Source organism: Giraffa tippelskirchi, chromosome 4, assembly GCF_054371585.1.
Source record: "Giraffa tippelskirchi isolate mGirTip1 chromosome 4, T2T-mGirTip1v1.2.pri, whole genome shotgun sequence".
Lineage (NCBI taxonomy): Eukaryota > Metazoa > Chordata > Mammalia > Artiodactyla > Giraffidae > Giraffa > Giraffa tippelskirchi.
In genome coordinates this window covers 122,019,196-122,043,739 of record NC_137278.1, presented here as the reverse complement: position 1 = coordinate 122,043,739, position 24,544 = coordinate 122,019,196, and the positions used below count along the sequence as shown (strand labels likewise).

The following is a 24,544-nucleotide window of genomic DNA, read 5'->3' as shown; positions in this document are numbered from 1 at the left end:
TTAAATGATGCAGTAGGAAAGATGGGGGTCATGGAAAGAGCATGGCACTGCAGATTGTCAAATGATGCGTGACAGCCTTCTGGAATGTGGTGCAGATGGAAAGGCTGTGAATATGTTTCAGGTACTGCAGAAATTAGAACAAGCAGAAATCCACACAGGTTCCCCCTGGACATTGGGATCTGGTGTCAGTGTTCTTAGAAATACAGATGGTATTACAATACACCTAATAGCCTTAACTCTGACCATCTGGACCCTAAAGAGACTGCTTGCTTGGATTCCCTAATCAGTGACCATGTTTTACTGCATGGGAAGCAATTAGACATAATGTTTCTGTGCTTTTATTTTTAACTGATAACCTTGGCATTCCTATTTTCTTTCTGTGAAGTGATCCCTCCACCCCTGTCATTTCTAACCCTCTCTGCTCTGAGCTGATTGGGACACCTGATTCCAAGTAATTCTACTCTGTCCCTCATTCATCATATGGGAACAAATTTGTAGATGGGGACTCTGAGCAGCTCCCATCCTCCAAGATAAGGTGATATGCTCATAAATAATTTGGTTCTGTCAACAAGCAGCAGAAGAAACATCGGACATGAGCTTTTAACGTTGTCTTTGTTGCATGACTTAAGAGGAAGGCACTACCTCTCTGAGCTGCGGCAAAGCCAGTGCAAAGCAATCACTCAAGATACAATCCCATTGGAGTGGCAGGGTAATTCTTGGTGGTATTGATTTGTGTTTTTCTCTCGTGCCTGTTTTAAAAGAGTACCCAGGCCCCCATGTTCATGTTTGCCTCAGGAGAACTTCATGTTATCAGGTTTTATAGCTGAGGCTGCTGGGTTTTACTCCTACAACTGAGTTTCTGGAAAAACTACTAGTGAGCAATTTAAAGAGCAGCGGGGAATTAAAAAAAAAAGCACTGGTTAAATTCTGTTCCCCTAAAAGATGTATTGAAGCCCTACCTCTCAATACTTATGAATGTAATCTAATTTAGAACCTTTGCAGTAATCAAATTAAGGTGAGGTCATACTGGATTAGGATGGGCATTAAATCTAATGATTAATGTCCTTAGGAAAAGGCTATGTAAGAAGATGCAGACACATACAGGGAGAACACCGTATGAAAAGGAGGCAAAAACTGTAGAGATACAGCTGCAAGTCAAGGGACACCAAGGATTGCCAGCAACCACCAGGAGAATCACAGGACAAATTCTCCCAGCCTCCAGAAGAAACCTAGCTTGCTGACACCTGGATCACAGACTTCTAGCCTCCAAATTTGTGAGAGAAAACATTTTTTTGTTGTTTCAAGCATCCTAAATCATCTGCAGTGTCTAAAATTTATCATTTTCCTTGTACTCAGTTACCAAAAGCTAGTTAAGATTAAGTAGGAACGTCTTAAGTATCTTACTGACATAACATGGTACATTTCAACAAGAAGACCTCTATCAGGTTTCTTACTATGAAAAATAATGATCAAAAAATACATTTTATAATTGTTGTACTTGAGTTCATAGTTTGTTCCTGTCTCTACATTTTCTTTTTCTTTTTTTTTAACCAGCACAGTTAGTGGGGTGGAAAGGATATGGCCCTAGAGAAACACCCTTCCTAAGCATCATCCTGCAAGTTCACTTTTTTCTTGGCCTACCTGTACTTTCAGAATGATTTGCAGTTAGATTTTCTATGATGATCTGCATTTGATTTTCTCAGATGGAATCCATGACCTGAGACTAATACAGTCATTCCACTGAGGTAGATAGGACTCTTAACAAGATTAGGAGAATCATGGCTAATCTAGTCCTTGGCTAGTAAGGTTGGCAGAAAGTTAGGAAGAAAGATCATTTGCATGTGGTAAGGGATAATGAGGATCAGAAAATACATTGGGTTCCAAACTTATTGCATAAATGCCAAAGTATTACAGGTAGGTAACCCATGGCCAAGAAGAGTCCTATAGAGAAGATGTAGATTGAGGGAGATAAAATTATTATTAAATCCCAGGATTCTACATAATCTCATTTCTGCATCCTGTGATTATTCCTATTATGTGAAGTATCTATGAGTTGGATGGCAGCAACTCATTAAGAAGAACCAACCTGGCTTAATAAATAAGACTTTGGAAGATATGTCATTCAGTTACATAAAAGAGTTTTTCATTTCACCTAAAGTTACCTTCTTGAACTTTGCAGGTGCAAATGATAGTAGATTGTACATTGAGCACTCATTATTGACACAGATGGCTTATTTTTAGCAAAGCAGCTCCCAGAATACTTTACAGCACCTACACACAGAAAGAAATCTACATCTTAAAAAATACAGCGAGGCTGTCAATTTGAACATGTAGTTGCATAATAAACTCTATCAAGAACTTATTTCAGAAAATAGGGCTATATCCCAAGAACTTTTCCTTGATGCTTTCGTGTAGACCATTTTGACAAATCACTTCTCCCCAGAGATGTTTTTATTAATATAAAATGCATAAAATACTTTAAGCATTTACCTGGTATATTTGTCCAATAATTATGAGGAATTTAATATTTATAATATTATTTCCCAGGGAAAAAAGAGACTGAAATTCTTAGAAATATTTAGAATGTGATACTTTATATCATGACAGTCTAATCAGAAAAAATTAAATTTAAATGGAGAAGGAATTGACTACCCACTCCAGTATTCCTGCCTGGGAAATCCCATGGAAGAGGGGCCTGGCAAAAAGAATGAAATTAGAACACTTTCTAACACCATACACAACAATAAACTCAAAATGGATTAAAGATCTAAACGTAAGACCAGAAACTATAAAACTCCTAGAGGAAAACATAGGCAAAACACTCTCCGACATAAATCACAGCAGGATCCTCCATGACTCACCTCCCAGAATATTGGAAATAAAAGCAAAAATAAACAAATGGGACCTAATTAAAATTAAAAGCTTTTGCACAACAAAGGAAACTATAAGCAAGGTGAAAAGACAGCCTTCAGAATGGGAGAAAATAATAGCAAACGAAGCAATGGACAAACAATTAATCTCAAAAATATACAAGCAACTCCTGCAGCTCAATTCCAGAAAAATAAACGACCCAATCAAAAAATGGGCCAAAGAACTAAACAGACATTTCTCCAAAGAAGACATACAGATGGCTAACAAACACATGAAAAGATGCTCAACATCACTCATTATTTAGAGAAATGCAAATCAAAACCACAATGAGGTACCATTTCACACCAGTCAGAATGGCTGCTATCCAAAAGTCTACAAGCAATAAATGCTGGAGAGGGTGTGGAGAAAAGGGAACCCTCTTACACTGTTGGTGGGAATGTAAACTAGTACAGCCGCTATGGAGAACAGTGTGGAGATTCCTTAAAAAACTGGGAATAGAGCTGCCATATGACCCAGCAATCCCACTGCTGGGCATACACACTGAGGAAACCAGAATTGAAAGAGACGCGTGTACCCCAATGTTCATCGCAATACTGTTTACAATAGCCAGGACATGTAAGCAACCTAGATGTCCATCAGCAGACAAATGGATAAGGAAGCTATGGTACATATACACAATGGAATATTACTCAGCCATTAAAAAAAATACATTTGAATCAGTTCTATTGAGATGGATGAAACTGGAGCCCATTATACAGCGTGAAGTAAGCCAGAAAGAAAAACACCAATACAGTATACTAATGCATATATATGGAATTTGAAAGATGGTAACGATAATCCTATATGTGAGACAGAATAAGAGACACAGATGCATAGAACAGTCTTATGGACTCTGAGGGAGAAGGTGAGGGTGGGACATTCTGGGAGAATAGCATTGAAACATGTATATTATCATATGTGAAACAGAACACCATTCCAGACTTGATGCATGAGACAAATGCTCAGGGCCGGGGCAATGGGATGACCCGGAGGGATGGGATGGGGAGGGTGGTGGGAGGGGGGTTCAGGATGGGGAACACATGTAAACCCATGGCTGATTCATGTCATTGTATGGCAAAAACCACTACAATATTGTAAAGTAATTAGCCCCCAACTAAAATAATAAATTTATTAAAAAAAAAAGTAATAGCATCAAGTGGTTGCAGTAGTTGTAGAATTGAGGACATATGGACAATTTATTTCCCTTTAATATGGTTATTATCCATAATTTAAAATAAATATTACAATATATGCTGAAAAATATAAAATGCTTGTGATATTATCTTGGTCAAAATATGCATATTTTATACAATTTTTAGTGTGTAAACATATGAAAAATGAATGAAATTATTGTAAATAATGTAAAACTTTAAAAGCAAGGAGGATTTAGTTCACTTTAATCTTGTTTGAAATTATCTATTAAACAAGAAATTATCAGTGATGAATACATTACAGTTCAGACTTTAAGATTTTATGTCATGAATAAAAATTCAGTAATGATCCAAAAAAAAAAAAAAAGAGGGGCCTGGCAGGCTACAATCCATGAGGTCACAAAAAAGTCGGACACGACTTAGTGACTAAACAACAACACCACAAAGGAGAATCAGTTGAATTTGTTTAAAGTCATACTGATTTTTCTTATTTGAAGATTTCTTAGATCTTTTTTTTTTTTTACCACGTTCAAACTATGTGCAAATAAATGGTAAATGAAAGCCTAAGAAGCAATGTCTTTAATGTATTTCTTAGCATTCTTTTCAGTAACCCATACGCTGCACCAACCTGATCTTCATAAACAATGACACCTAGCATATATGAGGTCCTCTAGAGTACAGTTGTACAACTTATACAAAAATACCTTTCAAAAATACATATGGAATTGATCTCTTCCCTTTATATCTGCCTTGGAATATTCTACAAAGACTAAATTCTAAAGATGTCTTTCCCATCCTTCTCTGAAAGGAAAATCCAGCTCATAAAAGAGAACCCAACTTAAGTTGTCATTTTTCTGTTTTCACAAAACACACATTGAGTTTTGTTGTAGAGATTTCTTAGAACACCTCTTGACATTTTCAGAAATTCTGTCCTTACACATTCAGACAGAGGTCAGATTCTCCTGGTCCTAATTCTCAATGTTTGGCATCTTAAGGCTTCAGTTAATGTCCATCTCTTTCAAGATTGCTAGGTGAAATGAGTCAAGATTTTGCAGTTAGGAATAAGAGTTCCCACTTAATTTTCACTCAATGTGTTATTAAAATCTAAGCTACTGTAACAAAACCACCTCAAAATACAATAGTTAAAATACATAGCTATTTATTTTTCCATGTTGTAACAGTTCAAGAGGGTAAGCAGATTCTATTCCATAATGTTATCTGGGGACCCAGGCTGGTACAGCATTTCTTCTGTCTCCAACAAGTGGCCTCCAAGCGTGCCTTATTCATGATTCTTTATACCATGAAAATCAATGTGAATCCAGTTCTGTCTATCCAGTGCAAAAGGGGAAACAGAAACTGTCCAAGATCACCAATATTTTTTTTAATGAGGTATAATTTGTATACATCACTTACATTCACTTTTCACCAAGGAAAATTGATTTATGGATCTGCACAACTGCTTAGCAGGCTGTTAAATAGTCTTTCAAGACAGCCATGAAGGAAGATATTATTAGGAAAAGCTAAGAGTTTGCACACTGAGAAGTTCATAGCAACAATATTTATAATAGCCAAGAAATGGAAGCAACTTAAGTGTCCATCAACAGGTGAACGTATAAAAAAGAAATTCTCCATAATTTAAAACAACATCTTCTGCCAACAATTGTGAATAACTTAGCCAGAAATCTATCTGGGGGTCTGGATCACCCATATAAGGTCTAAATGTCTTACTTCTGATGCTTGAATATGTACCGCTTTATGATAGAATTAAATTTTCTACGAGATTCAATTTTCCATGACCATCCTGTTATCTTCAAACAAGATATTAATTGCCTTACCTCTTTGTTAGTGCCAAGTACTATAAAGAAATACACCATAACATTAAAGGCTAAAAATACATAGTAGTTCACTGAAGGTACTGATTTCTGTTCATTCTCTAAACTTGTTAATTTAAGTTATAAGGGCAACCTATTGATGCATGTGCTTGATTTCCATAAAGTACGAACAAAACTAGAGGAGGTGGTGGAATTCTAGTTGAGCTATTTCAAACCCTAAAAGATGATGCTGTGAAAGTGCTGCACTCAATATGCCAACAAATTTGGAAAACTCAGCAGTGGCCACAGGACTGGAAAAGGTCAGTTTTCATTCCAGTCTCAAAGAAAGGCAATGCCAAAGAATGCTCAAACTACCGCACAATTGCACTCATCTCACACACTGGTAAAGTAATGCTCAAAATTCTCCAAGCCAGGCTTCAATAGTACTTGAACTGAGAACTTCCAGATGTTCAAGCTGGATTTAGAAAAGGCAGAGGAACCAGAGATCAAATTGCCAACATCCATTGGATCATAGAAAAAGCAAGAGAGTTCCATTAAAACTTCTACTTCTGCTTTATTGCCTATGCCAAAGCCTTTGACTGTGTGGATCACAACAAACTGAAAAACTCTGAAAGAGATGGGAATACCAGATCATTTGACCTGCTTCCTGAGAAATCTATATGCAGGTCCAGAAGCAGCAGTTAGAACTGGACATGGAACATCAGACTGGTTCCAAATAGGAAAAGGAATATGTCCAGGCTGTATATTGTCACTTTGCTTATTTAACTTATATGCAGAATACATCATGAGAAATGCCAGATGGATGAAGCACAAGCTGGAATCAAGATTGCCGGGAGAAATATCAATAACCTCAGATATGCAGATGACATCACCTTAATGGCAGAACACAAAGAAGAACTAAAGAGCCTCTTGATGAAACTGAAAGAGGAGAGTGAAAAAGTTGACTTAAAACTCAACATTCAGAAAGCTAAGATCATGGCATCTGGTCCCATCACTTCATGGGAAATAGATGGGGAAACAACGGAAACAGTGACAGACTTTATTTTGGGCGCTCCAAAATCACTTCAGATGGTGACTGCAGCCATGAAATTAAAAGACACTTGCTCCTTGAAAGAAAAGTATGACCATCCTAGACAGCTTATTAAAAAGCAGAGACATTACTTTGCAACAAAGGTCCATCTGGTTAAAGCTTTGGTTTTTTTCAGTACTCATGTATGGGTATGAGAGTTGGACTATAAAGAAAGCTGAGCACTGAAGAATTGATGCTTTTGAACTGTAGTGTTGGAGAAGACTCTTGAGAGTCCCGTGGACAGCAAGAAGATCCAACCAGTCCATCCTAAAGAAAATCAGTCCTGAACATTCATTGGAAGGACCGATGCTGAAGCTGAAACCCCAATACTTTGGCCACCTGTTGTGAAGTGACTTTTTGGAAAAGACCCTGATGCTGGGGAATATTGAAGGTGAGAGGAGAAGGGGATGGGCGCAGCAGAGGATGAGATGGTTTGATGACCATCACCAACTCAACAGACATGAGTTGAGCAGGCTCCAGGAGTTGTTGATGGACAGGGAATCCTGGTGTGCTGCAGTCCGTGGGGTCACAAAGAGTCAGACACGACTGAGCAACTGAACTGAACTGAACAGCCTTCTCAGATCTGATCTTAGTCATAATTATGGAAATAAATGCTATTAAACATGACAGACTGTATACTTTTCTCTGGGTATTGCCTGATACTTTCAGGAAAACAAAGACCACAACTTCTGGTGGTGAGATAGTAGCTTCACTTAAAACATTAGACTAAAATTCATGTGGGAAGAACAGATTATGTCTGATTCTTGTTTGTACCCCAGAATGCTGCATAGCACCTGATACCTTATAAGTACTCAAAAAGTGTTTTTTTAAAACTGTGCTAGACTCAAGGTGGGGGCTTGGCTGGTGGCTCAGTAGTAAAGAATTCACCTGCAGGTTTGATCCTAGGGTTAGAGAGATCCCCTGGAGGAGGAAATGGCAACCCACTCCAGTATTATTGCCTGGAGAATCCCATGGACAGAGGAGCCTGGTGGACTACAGTCCCATGGGGTCGCAAAGAGTTGGACAGGACTGAGCAACTAAACAATAACAAGACTCAGGGTAGTTGTGATAGGCAGACTAATGCCCATCCACCCAAATGAAGATATCTATGTCCTAATCCCTGGAGTCCATAAATGTGTTAGATTGCATCCTAATGTATGACCTAAAATAGGAAACATTGTCCTAGATTATCTGGAAAGTGCCAGTATAATTGCAAAATAGAGATGAAGGAGACAAAAGAGTCAGAATCAGAGAGATAGCATTCTGAGAAAGATAATGCCTCTGCTGACTGTGAAGAAAGAAGAGAGCCTGGAGCCAAGGCAGGGGGACAATCACTAGAAAGAAGCTAGAGAAGGTAAGAGAACAGATTCTTGTCTAGAAACTCAGGCAAGAAGCACATCTCTGGTAACGTCTTCATTTTAGCCCAGTGCAACCCATGTTGGACTTATGACCTCCAAACTATAAGATGATAAATGTGTGTGTGTGTGTGTGTTTTCAGGCATAAAGTTTGTGGTAATTTGTTACAGCAGCAGTGTGGAGCTAACACATAACAGAATGTTACAGGGCTATCCTTTGAGGTTATATTGTGTGTGCTAAGTCCCTTCAGTAGTGTCTAACTCTTTGCGACCCCATGGACTGTAGCTCGCCAGGCTCCTGTGTCCATGGAATTTTCCAGGCAAGAATACTGGAGTGGGTTGCCATTTCTTCCTCAAGGGCATCTTCCTGACCCAATGATTGAACCCATATCTCTTTTGTCTCCAGGCAGGTTCTTTACCACTAGCGCCACCTGGGCCCAGATTTAAATGTGGGGTCAGCCATCATCTACTTGTGTGACTTGGAAGCCACCTAACTCTCCAAGTTTCAGTTTTCTCAAGTGTCAAATAGGATAATTGTCCTTAACCACACAGGGCTTTTATAAGAATTAAATAAAGCACTTAAAACAGTGTCTGGCACAACCTGTTTTTTAAAACGTTTGCTATTTTTATCATTGTTTTGTAATTATCATAATGTTATTTTAGTAAGGCCAGCTATTTCACCCCCACCTACCCACCTCATCTCCAGCTTCATTCGTGAAGAATTTGAAAAGGCTTACAGAAAATATATATGAGGGATTAATAGAAAGCAAAAATTAAGACCTTATGAAATACAAATTATAGTGTAAGCACCAGGAACTAAAAACCAAAACTCTTGTACTGAATTATCCTCCCTAGTTGTTGTGGTTAGGTTCATGTCTCATAGAGAAACCTGTTCATAAATAACTAGAATGGAGAAAAAGTGACATGAATCATTTAAGGCTTGAACAGTGTACTTTGACAATTGTCACCTAGGTAGATCATGGCCAAGTTTCAGGAAAGTAGAGGTAATTAGAGTGGGCCTGAGAAAATTATCAGGATTTAAATAAGTGGACAATGGAAAATAACAGAGAAACAGACATAAAGAGCAGATCCTTTCCATAGAACCCATCAACAGCATACCTCAACACAGCTCTCAGCAAGCTTACTCTTTTCTAAACAAAACCACCCACATCACACTCTATCCCACCTCTCACATATCTTCCCAAATGTACGCTTAGTCATTCAGACTGACTCTCATCTAAATTCCTTTTCACTCTCCCCAGCTGTATATAAATATTTCCTCAACTACAAGGCTTCCTGTTGCACCCTGCTCCTCCTCAGGCGTGCTTGCCTTGAAAGGTTGAATACTTGCCTGCTCAGGAAATCAATCAGCGTTGCTGTATCCCTTTGTTCAGAAAAGTGGACTTCCTCAAACCTTGTAGTAAGTCCCTTCAACCATAATTCTCTAACCCTTCAATCATAATTCTTATAAAAGAAGTGGCAGCATCTTCCTGGACTTAGCAGTTGTGATAAAATATACCCCTCTCAAAATTACTGAGAACCTTCTCTTAGAATGTGAAAGAGCAGACTACTGAATACAGAAATCTTGACCCTTTAAGGTTATAAAAATTGCCTACAAGAAACTTTGACTGCATGATACTTAGGTTATGGAAAATGCACCTACCTTCCAAAGTATCAGGCCTTCTTGATAGTTGAGTTAAATAAAGCCTAGATTCTGGATAATTTCAGAGTGATTATTCTGAGGTCCGGTAACACATATAATAAGAACATGTGAGACATTTAAATTTAGCCCCAAAGTGACCTGGAAACAGTAAGTTTTAATGTTTGTTTTACTCTTGGCAAGAAAAAGGAAAAACACAAACACACACACACACACAGTAATTTCAAATAGTCCTGCTTGAAGTGTTACAGTCAATTTATGCATTCAAGAACTATTTCTTGAGCTTTTACTTCAAGAGAATTTGAATCATAAAAGTTAGAAAAATACAAAATCATTCATTCTTATACAAATGAGTTCTCAATCTACTAGTGAGGTAGAACCATGAAAAATTTACAGCAGACAGGTGCAAGATCACAGCTAGAAACAAACTGTAACAAGTAGGGAAAAGTAGGAACCATGGAGTAAGGTGCTCTTGACGGACCAGGGAAACAAATTTTTTTTTTTTCAGAAGTAATAATTGACTATTTTTGTGGGAGGGGATTCTTTGCCCCTTTATATTTTCTCCTCTACCCATGCATGTGTGTGTGCTCATGAGCAAGGGAAAAAAATCATGGCCAAGCTTCCATCTTTCTTTACCCATGTCTTGGCAGCTTTTAAAGAAAAGAACTGTTAACCTTAGTAATCAAATTCCAGAATATTCACTGGAACCTGCATTCTAATGCAACAGTTCCTGAGTTATAAAAGGCATGAGACCATACTCCTAGCCTACTCTTTCTTCCATTTCGTTTCTCTCACTTTCTGCTCCTATGAGGTCAGCATGGGAACATGACCGCTCTCATTCAGACAACTATGCTGATAGTTCAGATATTCTAGAGTCTAGAAATGAAGTCAGAAGCCCCTTTTATTCTAAACTCAAGCTATGTGCTATGTCACAAGTCACCAGAGATGATGGATAGTGGAACAATAGAGGGTAATTTCCCAGAAATCAAGATAATATTTCCCCATTTGGCTATAATTCCTTGTTCTCTCACTTTCTAATACAGAACTTCAAGGAGGAGGATGAGTAGGTGTTTGGATTCAGGGACAAAAACCACCCCAAACTCCATTGTCAAAAACAGCTTGAGCTGAGTCTTAAATGAAAAGTAGGATTTTCTAAGCAAGGGGTAGGAGGTGGGGGTGGGAGGTAGCTGGAACCGGCAGCATATGGAGAGCATTTGAGAGCTGAGCAAATGGCATCAGCCAGACTGTGATACAACTTCAAGACCATGGAGAAGAGCAAAAGATAGCAAGGCTGGATAGGCCTGAGTCCACGTCAAGAAGATCTGATTGTTATGCTAATATGTTTGGAATTTATTCTGTAGGCTATCGGAAGCAATTGAAGGAATTTAAACTGAAGAAAAAGATAATAAACCAGTCTCTTGAAAAAAGTATCTTTGACAGCCATAAGAATAATCAGTAGGAGAAAAATGAGAGCAGCTAGGAAATAACTGTGATAATCTAGGTAAAAGAGAGCAGTGATGCTATGGACTGAACGTATTCTCCCAAAATTCATATGTTGGAATTCAAATATCCAATATGATGGTTTTTGAGATGGGATATTTGGGAGGTAGTAAAGTCTTAAGGTTAGAGCCTGCATGAATGAAATTAGCCCCTATAAGAAAAGGCATGAGAGAGGTGTTCTGTCTGTGTCAGGTGAGGATAAAGCAAGAAGGTAACTGTCTGCAAGCAGGAAGAGAGTTCTCAGTAGGAACTTGCTCTTGGACTTCCCAGCCTCCAGAACGCTGAGAAATAAATTTCTGTTATTCAGGCCAACCGGTCATTGGTATTTTGTAGCAGCCTGAGCAAATTAAGAAGAGTGGCAAGGGAGGAAAGAATGGAATTATCTAAGTATCTGATGTGTAATGAGAGTCAATTGATCTGGGCACTTCAAACCCATTCACTTTTTATTCCTCAAAAAAACGCTGTAAAGAGAGAATCACTCTCATTTTGACATAAGGAGAGTCAGGATTAGAACCCATGTCTGCTTCATTTCAACTCACTGTCTTTTCACACAGACCTATCTTTCATGCTGGAGGGAATGAAGAAAATAATATAGACAAAAGAAATTAGGAGGTCAAAATAATGGAAAAATGAATGATACAGTAGAGATAGAATAAAGGAGGAGCCTTTGATTTGTGACTGAGACAATAAAATGAATGCTGCTTCTCATGGAAAAACCAAGGGGAGATGCCCAGTGTAGTTGGAAGCTGATATGGAGACCACCAGAGAGGCCTGTGCTAGAATGTACACATCACACAGAGGAAGGAAAAGCAGAGAGAATGAGAGAAATATGAGTACAGATGAAGTATCCGTCAAGATCCACTCAGGAGACAGAATACACACCAATTGGTTGTTTGTTCATTTGTGGTTATTGTTTTTTGACAGAAAGAAATTAATGTAAAGATTTTTTAATTAGTGTTGAGGAAGCTATCAAAGTGGAAAAATATAGTAATATTGAAGAAGCAAAAGCACAAAGTACCTACCAGCCCTAGGACAGGGAGAATAGGAGAAGTGGGGATTATTAAAATCTAAAAGCTTAAAGAAGGGGTCTTGAGGAACTACTTCTCAGACCTGTGAGGAGGGGTATGTTTGGTGTCCCCAAGACTACCCTCATTCTACATGATTCACTAGAAGGACTCACAGGACTCAGAAAGCTGTTATACTCAGTTATGGTTTATTAAAGCAAAGTGATAGGGATTAAAATTGATAAAAAGGAAAAAGTGCATGAGGAGAAATCCCTGATAAAAACAGATACACATTTCCAGGTGTTCTCTCTGTGTAGAGCCACATAAATACAATAATTCAGGCATGATTGTCAATATCTGTGAGGTGGTGACAACCAGAGAAACTCACCTCACCTTGGGGTTATTGGATTACAGGTTATTGGGAGTATTTAGCAGGTTTAATAATGCACCTCTATAAGTTATGTCCAACGCCTAATTGGTACTTGTGAACTTGGCCTTATTTGTAAATAGGGTACTTGTAGATGTAATTAAGACTTCCAGGATAATACAATATTAGATTTAAAACAGGTTCTAAAACCAATTACTGGTGTCATTATAAGAAAAGGAGGGGGAACAGGGACACAAGAAAGAAGGCCATGTGAAGACAGAAGAAGGATTCCTCCCTGGTGCCTTCAGAGGGACCATGGTCCTGATTTCAGCATCTTGATTTCAGACTTCTGACCTCCAGAATTGTGAGAGAACCAGCTTCTACTGTTTTAAGCCACCAAGTTTGTGGTAATATTTTTTTTCAACAGCCCAAGGAAGCCCTCACAGATTTTGGCACCAAGAAGTGGGGCATTTGCTACTGTAGCAGATAGCTAAAAATGTTGCTTTGAGATATGGTAATGGGTAAATATTGGAAAAATGTTGAGGTACATGATTTTCAGTTCAGTTCAGTCGCTCAGTCATGTCTGACCCTTTGCGACCCCATGAATCGCAGCACGCCAGGCCTCCCTGTCCATCACCAACTCCCGGAGTTTACCCAAACCCATGTCCATCGAGTCAGTGATGCCATCCAACCATCTCATCCTCTGTCGTCCCCTTCTCCTCCTGCCCCCAATCCTTCCCAGCATTAGGGTCTTTCCCAGTGAGTCAACTCTTCGCATGAGGTGGCCAAAGTATTGGAGTTTCAGCTTCAACATCAGTCCTTCCAATGAACACCCAGGACTGATCTCCTTTAGGATGGACTGGTTGGATCTCCTTGCAGTCCAAGGGACTCTCAAGAGTCTTCTCCAACACCACAGTTCAAAAGCATCAATACTTCAGCACTCAGCTTTCTTCACCGTCCAACTCTCACATCCATACATGACCACTGGAAAAACCATAGCCTTGACTAGACGGACTTTTGTTGGCAAAGTAATGTCTCGGCTTTTAAATATGCTATCTAGGTTGGTCATAAGCTTCCTTCCAAGGAGTAAGCGTCTTTTAATTTCATGGCTGCAGTCACCATCTGCAGTGATTTTGGAGCTCCAAAAAATAAAGTCTGACACTGTTTCCACTATTTCCCCATCTATTTGCCATGAAGTGATGGGACCAGATGCCATGATCTTAGTTTTCTGAACATTGAGATTTAAGCCAACTTTTTCACTCTTCTCTTTCACTATCCTCAAGAGGCTTTAGTTCTTCTTCACTTTCTGCCATAAGGGTGGTGTCATCTGCATATCTGAGGTTATTGATATTTCTCCCGGCAATCTTGATTCCAGCTTGTGCTTCCTCCAGCCCAGTGTTTCTCATGATATACTCTGCATATAAGTTAAATAAGCAGGGTGACAATATACAGCCTTGACATACTCCTTTTCCTATTTGGAACCAGTCTGTTGTTCCATGTCCAGTTCTAACTGTTGCTTCCTGACCTGCATACAGGTTTCTCAAGAGACAGGTCAGATGGTCTGGTATTCCCATCTCTTTCAGAATTTTCCACAGTTTATTGTGATCCACACAGTCAAAGGCTTTGGCATAGTCAATAAAGCAGAAATAGATATTTTTCTGGAACTCTCTTGCTTTTTTGATGATCCAGTGGATGTTGGCAATTTGATCTCTGGTTCCTCTGCCTTTTCTAAAACCAGCTTGAACATCTGGAAGGTCACGGTTCACGTATTGCTGAAGCCTGGTTTGGAGAATTTTGAGCATTACTTTACTAGCGTGTGAGATGAGTGCAATTGTGCGGTAGTTTGAGCATTCTTTGGCATTGCCTTTCTTTGGGATTGGAATGAAAACTGACATACATATTTCCACCAACTTTCTCTTTAAAGAATTTTAGACATGATTTTAAAAGTCTGCAGTTCTTTAAAGAGAAAGTTGGTGGAAATATGTATATTATAAATGATTCTGATGAGAGCTCAGAATGTGAGGAGCATACAGTGTTTCTATCATGTTAAAGAATACATATATGGTCATGAACATAATATTACTGGAAATATGAGCTTTGGAGCTGTTTCTGGTGAGATCGCAGGAGGAAATGAAGAACTTGGTATTGGAAACTGGAGGAAAGGTGATCCTTAAACAATGTGGCAGAAAATGTAGCTGAACTGTGTGTGTTTTGCTGTTGAGTGAAATACAGGACTGATAAGCAGTGAACTCGAGTATTTAGCTGAGTAAATTTCCAACAAGGTGTTGAAGACACAGTCTGATTTCTCCTTGCTGCTTAAAGTAAAATGCAACAGGAAGAAGAAAAATTGAGAAGGGAACTTTGAAGCAAACAAAAAAAGCACTTGATGATTTGGAAAATCCTCAGCCTGTCCAGACTATAAAAGATGCTAAAGTGTGCTCTGGAGACAGAACCAAGGGTATGGGTGGACATAGTTCTGCTAAGGAGATTAAGGGTGGGACTGACGTATCCAATCAAGCAACTGAGCAGAAGTCAGGCATAGAGACAGAATCATACAGGAAAGATCTGTGGAAGAACCTCCTGTCTCATGGTGTAGATCCCCTGACTCACATAGGACAGCCATGGTTTTTGAGAATGCTGTATCACCAAAACCACTTTCAGCCTGGAATGAAGGGGACAGAGATGAAATGAAATGAAGAAAGACTATCAGATTTCTGGAATTCCACAGGGGAAACAGACTGGTAATCTTCCTGGGATGCAAATGTGATATCCTTCAAGAAAACAGAAAAATGACTTAAAGGGCAGAGCCACTGTCCTGATGGGACTGCCAAGGGCCAAGGACTGAGTCAGCCTTTTTCTGCTCAAGGGAGACTGCTTGATTAATGCTGGTGTCTCGAACTCAAAGAAGAGCTCTAGGCCTCTGAGAAAAGGGTAACTGCCAATTGGTGCTAGAATCCCAGTGGGGGGCATATACAGGATTATTGTATTCATTTCTATTGCTGTGTAACAGAGTACCACAAAATGAACACTTAAACCAGCACCCATGTATTAGTGTGCAGTTCTCTAGGATTAAAGTATCTGCTCAGAAGGCTGTGAGGCCAGAGCTGCTATTTCATCTGAGGCTCCAGGTTGCCTTTCAGGTTCATTGATTGCTGTTAGAATTCTGTCTCTTGCAGTCCCAGGATGGAGGTTCCTGTTGCCTTACTGTCAAATGTGAGACATTCTCAGCTCCTTGGGACTGCTTTCATTCTTCACCACATGACCCCTTCATCTTCAAGACCATCAACAGAGAATCACCATTGCGTTAACTCCTTTTTCAGCTTCTAATCTTTCATGCCGGGAAGGCCATGTCACGCTTTGAAAGGTTCACCTGATTAAGCCAGGTCCAACAGTAGTCTCTCTGTTTTAACGGTGACCAATTTGATCGAAAAAGCAAGAGAGTTCCAGAAAAACATCTATTTCTGCTTTATTGACTATGCCAAAGCCTTTGACTGTGTGGATCACAATAAACTGTGGAAAATTCTGAAAGAGATGGGAATACCAGACCATCTGACCTGTCTCTTGAGAAACCTGTATGCAGGTCAGGAAGCAACAGTTAGAACTGGACATGGAACAACAGACTGGTTCCAAATAGGAAAAGGAGTACATCAAGGTTGTATATTGTCACCCTGCTTATTTAACTTATAAGCAGGGTACATCATGAGAAACGCTGGGCTGGAGGAAGCACAAGCTGGAATCAAGATTGCCAGGAGAAATATCAATAACCTCAGATATGCAGATGACACCACCCTTATGGCAGAAAGTGAAGAAGAACTAAAGAGCCTCTTGAGGAAAATGAAAGAGGAGAGTGAAAAAGTTGGCTTAAAGCTCAACGTTCAGAAAACTAAGATCATGGCATCTGGTCCCATCACTTCATGGCAAATAGATAGGGAAACAGTGGAAACAGTGTCAGACTTTATTTTTTGGAGCTCCAAAATCACTGCAGATGGTGACTGCAGCCATGAAATTAAAAGACGCTTACTCCTTGGAAGGAAGCTTATGACCAACCTAGATAGCATATTTAAAAGCCGAGACATTACTTTGCCAACAAAGGTCCGTCTAGTCAAGGCTATGGTTTTTCCAGTGGTCATGTATGGATGTGAGAGTTGGACGATGAAGAAAGCTGAGTGCTGAAGAATTGATGCTTTTGAACTGTGGTGTTGGAGAAGACTCTTGAGAGTCCCTTGGACTGCAAGGAGATCCAACCAGTCCATCCTAAAGGAGATCAGTCCTGGGTGTTCATTGGAAGGACTGATGTTGAAGCTGAAACTCCAATACTTTGGCCACCTCATGCGAAGAGTTGACTCACTGGAAAAGACCCTAATGCTGGGGAGGATTGGGGACAGGAGGAGAAGGGGACGACAGAGGATGAGATGGTTGGATGGCATCACTGACTCGATGGACATGGGTTTGGGTAAACTCCGGGAGTTGGTGATGGACAAGGGAGGCCTGGTGTGCTGCGATTCATGGGGTCGCAAAGAGTCAGACACGACTGAGCGACTGAACTGAACTGAACTGAATTTGGAACCATAATTATTTTTTCAGAATCCCTTCACAGCAGTACCTAGATTAGTATTTGCTTGAACAACTGGGAGAAAGTGTGTGTACATCAGGGGATGGAAATTTAGAGGCCAGCTTAGAATTCTGCCATCCACACGGGAAGTATTAGAATAACTGCCAAGAGCTGTTTCTGTGAGGAACCAAAACTGCTAAGTGAATAAGCTGTATTGCTGAGAGACCCTGGGAAGAACAAGAAATCGGAAAGTAAAGAGCAACAAGAAGCAAACAGGCAGAGGAATCAAAGTGAAAGAAGCTAGTCGCTTCCCCTCAACACTAGCCTTCTAATCTTACCTCGTGCCCCCTACCGGCGGAGCCAAAATGTGCCTTGCAAAGCGCTGACCCCTCCCAGGTATAGTAGGGTGGGTGTGAAGCTGAGAGACATTTATGTAATAATTTAATGACTGTCCCAGATGGTACTGCAGGACGCATCAGCACTATTTGCCCAGATGGAGAGAGGCTGAAGGGCAAGGAAGGCAGGATATGCAGGGCCAGCTGGGTGTGGGGGAGTGCCAAAGGAACATCTAGAGGGCTAGAACAAGAACCAGGCTGTTTGGGAGAATCACTGTTGCCCAGAGATATCAATCAGTTAGAGATACCAAGGGAACATTTCATGTGAAGATGAGCACAGTAAAGGAAAGAAATGGTATAGACCTAACAGAAGCAGAAGATATTAAGAAGAGGTGGCAAGAATACAAAGAACTAGGCAAAAAAGATCGTCATGACCCAGATAACCATGATGATGTGATCACTCACCTAGAGCCAGACATCCTGGAATGGGAAGTCAAGTGGGCCTTAGGAAGCATCACTATGAACAAAGCTAGTGGAGGTGATGGAATTCCAGTTGAGCTATTTAAAATCCTCAAAGATGATGCTGTGAAAGTGCTGCACTCAATATGTCAGCAAATTTGGAAAACTCAGCAGTGGCCACAGGACTGGAAAAGGTCAATTTTCATTCCAGTTTCTAAGAAAGGCAATGCCAAAGAATGTTCAAACTACCACACAATTGCACTCATCTCACACACTAGCCAAGTAATGCTCAAAATTCTCCAAGCCAGGCTCCAACAGTGCATGAACCAAGATCTTCCAAATGTTCAAGCTGGTTTTAGAAAAGGCAGAGGAACCAGAGATCAAATTGCCAACATCCACTGGATCATCGAAAAAGCAAGAGAGTTTCAGAAAAACATCTACTTCTGCTTCATTGACTATGCTAAAGCCTATGATGTGTGGATCACAACAAACTGTGGAAAATTCTTAAAGAGATGGGACTACCAGACCACCTGACCTTCCTCCTGAGAAACCTGTATGCAGGTCAAGAAGCAACAGTTAGAATTGGACATGGAACAACAAACTGGTTGCAAATTGGGAAAGGAGTATGTCAAGGCTGTATATTGTCACCTTGCTTATTTAACTTATATGCAGAGGACATCATGCAAAATGCCAGACTGGATGAAGCACAAGCTAGAATCAAGATTGCAGGGAGATATATCAATAACTTCAGATAGGCAGATGGCACCACCCTTATGGCAGAAAGTGAAGAGAGACTAAAGAGCCTCTTGATGAAAGTGAAAGAGGAGAGTGAAAAAGCTGACTTAAAACTCAACATTCAGAAAATGAAGAGCATGGCATTTGGTCCCATCACTTCATGGCAAATAGATGGGAAAACAGTGGACACAGTGACAGACTTTATTTTCTTGGGCTCCAAAATCACCACAGATGGTGACTGCAGCCCTGAAATTAAAATATGCTTGCTCCTTGAATAAAAGCTATGGCCAACCTCATCAGCAAATTAAAAAGCAGAGACATTACTTTACTGACACAGGTCTGTCTAGTCAAAGATATGGTTTTTCCAGTAGTTATATATGGATGTGAGAGTTGGACCATAAAGAAAGCTGAGCTCCAAAGAATTGACTCTTTTGGACTATAGTATCGGTTAAGAGTCTTGAGGATCCCTTGGACTGCAAGGAGATCAAACCAGTCAATCCTAAGAGAATCAGTCCTGAATATTCATTCGAAATACTGATGCTAAAGCTGAAGCGCCAATACTTGGGCCTCCTGATGTGAAGAGCTGATTCACTGGAAAAGACCCTGATGCTGGGAAAGATTGAAGGCGGGAAGAGAAGGGGATGACAGATGAGATGGTTGGATGGCATCACCGACTCAATGGACATGAGTTTGAGCAAGCTCTGGGAGTTGGTGATGGACAGGGAAGCCTGGCGTGTTGCAGTCCATGGGGTCACAAAGAGTCAGACACGACTGAGTGACTGAACTGAACTGATCCTATTACCCAAACATCAGGGAACTCTTGTTGATCTAGATGTGTTTTAACTATTTTTTTCTGTTGCTGTAATGATCCAAAGTAAGCCTAATTATCATGTTACAATGGAAATAATGTGGAATGTTTCCCTTAGATTTTCAGATGACTTCATGGTAGAAGGATAATGTGTTTGTTTATGTTTCTGTGTAAGAGATTCAAATGAGATGGATGGCCTCTGAATGATCTGTACAAAACTACAAGGGAATGTAAGAAGTTGTGACAGAGATTAAGAGACGCTAGAAGCAGACAGAAATGTTCATTCCCAAATTTGTTAGGAGGTAATGAAGCTCGCTTTTTTGGAGGATGACAAATTGCCTTTAATTTTATTTTATATAATAGTTTAAGGCAATAGTTTTTGAATTTCAGACAAATTGTTATTTTTTTCAGAGGTTAATATATTTTCCAGAAAGCAATTAGGGCAGAGAGAGAAGTTTTGAGAAGGAAATTGAGAGACATAAGATAATATCTAGGGAAGAGTACCATCATTCAATACTTACTACTTATTCAATTTTTTTAATTATATGCTTAACTAGGAATAAAAGCACAAGACAAACAAAAAAGCTTTGCACAGCCTACTTTTAATTCTAGAAATTAAATTTTATTTATTTATTTATTTATTTATTTTTTATAAATTTATTTATTTTAGTTGGGGGCTAATTACTTTACAATATTGTAATAGTTTTTGCCATACAAAATTTTAAATTTTAAAATGTACATATGATAGTGTCACATTTTCCTGGAGTTTAATGAATTCCTACTCTCTAGAACTTCTGGACACATGCAAGTAGAAACTCAGAAATTTATGTCCGCATAATCCTCTTCTTAACTGAAGAGGAGGTGATTTTTTAAGATAGTAATGTGATCTCTGATTATGTAATCTCTCTTGCAAGGAACAAGTGCTGTAGGGATGAAAACCTACCATTAGATGACTGACTAGAAAGAAAGATTTTAGAAGAAAAGTCAGCCACAGATTAATCAAAAATGTGATTAACATTTTAGATTTCTTATGAAGATTGTTAGAAATCAAAAAATTGAAGGTTCTCATACTGCTTCTTTAATCTGCCCTTCAACCTTACATTGTAGCCTGCTCCTTTTTCCAACAAGAATTAATTGATGCTAGCCATAGTAGCTTCTCTGCTCTTTCTAAATGCACCTAACAAGTTCCTTCCTCGGGGCCTTTGCATCTGCTTTTATAGATGCCTGGAGCATTCCCTGAGTTCAAAGCTCTATGTAAATGGAGCTTATGACACTTACAGCACTTATCTGGTAATTCTATGTAAAATAGTCATCCCACTTCTATGCCCATCTCATCTTTCTTCATTGCTTTACCTGCTTTATTCTTCATATTCAGTCCCCAAGCTATAGCATAGCTATTCATCTGTTTTTCTCTTCACTCTGAAGTGAAGGATCTAAGTGAGTAGGAACCTTTCTGTTTAGTTTATTGTTGTATCCCTAGAACCTAAAGCAATGCTTGACTTTGAAAAACCTTTCACTAAATATTTGTTGAAAATTGTTCACCTAATCATATTATTTTTTGGCCTGTTTCAGTCTTTATTTTCCCAGGATCAAATGTAATGCCTTGATGATTATAACAAGAATAGTTCATACTTATTAAGGTCTTACAGCGGAGAAAGCGCTGGATGAAGCACTTTACAAATGTCTCAGTCCCCAGAAGCCTGTGAAGCAAGTATTAGCATCCCCATTGTATGTGTGTGCTCAGTCACGTCCAATTCTTTGCAACCCTATGAACCAAAGCCTGCCAGGCTCCTCTGTCCATGGGATTTTTCAGGCAAAAATACTGGAGTGGGTTGCCATTTCTTTCACCAGGGGATCTTCCCAAACCAGGTATTGAACCCAGGTCTCCTGCACTGGCAGGCAGATTCTTTGCCACTGAACTACCTGGAAAGCCCTCTGCATTGTATTGATAAGCAAACAAAGCCAGAGAGAGATGGATTCACTTGCCCAAGATCACTGCAACTTGCACAAAACTAAATCAGGATCTCGGCCCAGATCTGGCTGACTCTCACCACTTACTTGGGGTACTCTTGCAGCTGAACTGAATTCTATAAAAAAAATAAACAAATTCAACAACTTCCATGTTCTTTGAAGCTGTATGCTATCCTACAGTGATATGCTCCCTTTTACTTCTTCCCTCAGGGCCTTTGGTAGTCGATGTAGCACATTTGTTTGATTTAAAAGGAGCACCCTCTAGGTGGACCAGTTCGAAAAAGCTGTCTTCACGGGTCAGCCCAGACCTAGGAGCAGAAAATGCTTTTGTTCAAAGAGAAGGGTTCCTGTTTTCTTCAGGCCGGCCCAGTCTCTCTCTAAGAAACATGACTTGGTTAGTGGCACTTTAGATTTCAGCACCCACGTGCCTCTAGATTGATGCTTGTTTACCCAGCACAAATGCACAACTTCCCTTGTCTTCTGCATTTTTTCCCCTTGCTTACTCTGCAGTACCTACATTTATGTTTCTGTTTTTCCCTTGAATGCTCCAAGCATAGTCCATTCTAGGTCCTGTGCATTTGCTACTCCCTTTGTTTGAGAAGTCTCTTTCCCCAGATATTCTGATAACTCATTTGGGCTCTATGAAAATAACACTTTTCAAAGAAGTCTCTGACTATCTTATATAAAAATGACACACTGTTATTATTTTTTGCATGATGCCACTGCATTTTTTTCTTCATACCACTATCGACCTGATACTAGATATTAAGAATACATCTAATTTTGGGGGCAGAGGGAGAAGATGACATTCCCATATTGTTTTGTCTGAGGAGCCACTTCTAGTAGCTCATTTTTCTTTGTGAATTGAAGTTTTTACCTTATCTATACAGTAAGTCTTTGAGGTAATTTTACCTTCAGTTGTTGCAAGTATATCATCTGTGTTGTAAGTTGACCTCATTCTTTACTCATTTGCCTTGGACAGTTGAAATAAAGCAAATGCTGTCTCTGTCATAAGTGCAATGTATTTGAATCTAAGATATGTATATATTGTAGAATCAGTTCAGTTCAGTTCAGTCACTCAGTCCTGTCCGACTCTTTGCAACCCCATGGACTGAAACATGCCAGGCTTCCCTGTCCATCATCAACTCCCAGAGCTGGCTCAAACTCATGTCCATTGAGTCGGTGATGCCATCCAACCATCTCAGCCCTTGTCGTCCTCTTCTCCTCCCGCCTTCAATCTTTCCCAAAATCAGGGTCTTTTCTAGTGAGTCAGTTCTTCGCATCAGGTGGCTAAAGTACTGGAGTTTCAACTTCAGTATCAGTCTTTCCAATGGATATTCAGGAATGATTTCTTTTAGGATTGACTGGTTTGATCTCCTTGCAGTCCAAGGGACCCTCAAGAGTCTTTTCTGACACCACTGTTCAAAAGCATCAGTTCTTTGGTGCTCAGCCTTCTTTATAGTCCAACTCGCACATCCATACACAACTACTGGAAAAACCATAGCTTGACTAGACAGACCTTTGTTGGCAAAGCAATGTCTCTGCTTTTTAATAAGCTGTCTAGGTTGGTCTTAGATTTTCTAACAAGGAGCAAGTGTCTTTTAATTTCATGGCTGCACTCACCATCTGCAGTGATTTTGGAGCCCAAGAAAATAAAATCTGTCACTGTTTCCATTGTTTCCACATCTATTTGCCATGAAGTGATAGGGCCAGTCAAGGCTGTATATTGTCACCTTGCTTACTTAACTTATATGCAGAGTACATCATGAGAAACGCTGGGCTGGAAGAAGCGCAAGCTGGAATCAAGATTGCCAGCAGACATATCAATAAACTCAGATATGCAGATGACACCACCCTTATGGCAGAAAGTGAAGAAGAACTAAAAAGCCTCTTGATGAAAGTGAGAGAGGAGAGTGAAAAAGTTGGCTTAAAGCTCAACATTCAGAAAACTAAGATCATGGCATCTGGTCCCATCACTTCATGGGAAATGGATGGGGAAACAGTGAGAACAGTGTCAGACTTTATTTTTTGGGCTCCAAAATCACTGCAGATGGTAATTGCAGCCATGAAATTAAAAGACGCTTACTCTTTGGAAGGAAAGTTATGACTAACCTAGATAGCATATTAAAAAGCAGAGACATTACTTTGCCAACAAAGGTCCATCTAGTCAAGGCTATGGTTTTTCCAGTGGTCATGTATGGATGTGAGAGTTGGGCTGTGAAGAAAGCTGAGCATCGAAGAATTGATGCTTTTGAACTGTGGTGTTGGAGAAGACTCTTGAGAGTCCCTAGGACTGCAAGAAGATCCAACCAGTCCATCCTAAAGGAGATCAGTCCTGGGTGTTCATTGAAAGGACTGATGTTGGAGCTGAAACTCCAATACTTTGGCCACCTCATGCGAAGAGTTGACTCATTGGAAAAGACCCTGATACTGTGAAGGATTGGGGCCAGAAGGAGAAGGGGACGACAGAGGATGAGATGGCTGGGTGGCATCACTGACTCGATGGACATGAGTTTGGGTGAACTCCAGGAGTTGGTGATGGACAGGGAGGCCTGGCGTGCTGCAATTCATGGGATCGCAAAGAGTCGGACACAACTGAGTGACTGAACTGAACTGAACTGATAGGACCAGATGCCATGATCTTCTTTTTTTGAATGTTGAGTTTTAAGCCAGCTTTTTCACTCTCCTCTTTCACTTTCATTAAGAGGCTCTTTAGTCTCTCTTTACTTTCTACCATAAGGGTGGTGTCGTCTGCATATCTGAGGTTATTGATATTTCTCCTGACAGTCTTGATTCGAGCTTGTGCTTCATCTAGTCCAGGGTTTCTCATGAAGTA

The 24,544-nt window shown here is 39.8% G+C and overlaps 1 long non-coding RNA gene across 3 annotated transcripts in view; it reads left to right on the top strand.

The window, feature by feature from the left end:
• LOC145546654 (uncharacterized) overlaps nucleotides 1–24,544 on the top strand; it is a 239,762-nt gene that overhangs the window by 37,645 nt on the left and 177,573 nt on the right. Inside the window, exon 3 of one of the 3 annotated variants that reach the window (XR_014083124.1) lies at nucleotides 1,070–2,489. The exons of the other annotated variants lie outside the window; for them this stretch is intronic. This is a non-coding gene — a long non-coding RNA (uncharacterized LOC145546654). Of the gene's footprint in view, nucleotides 1–1,069; nucleotides 2,490–24,544 lie in introns of those variants that run through there. 3 annotated transcript variants of the gene reach the window in all.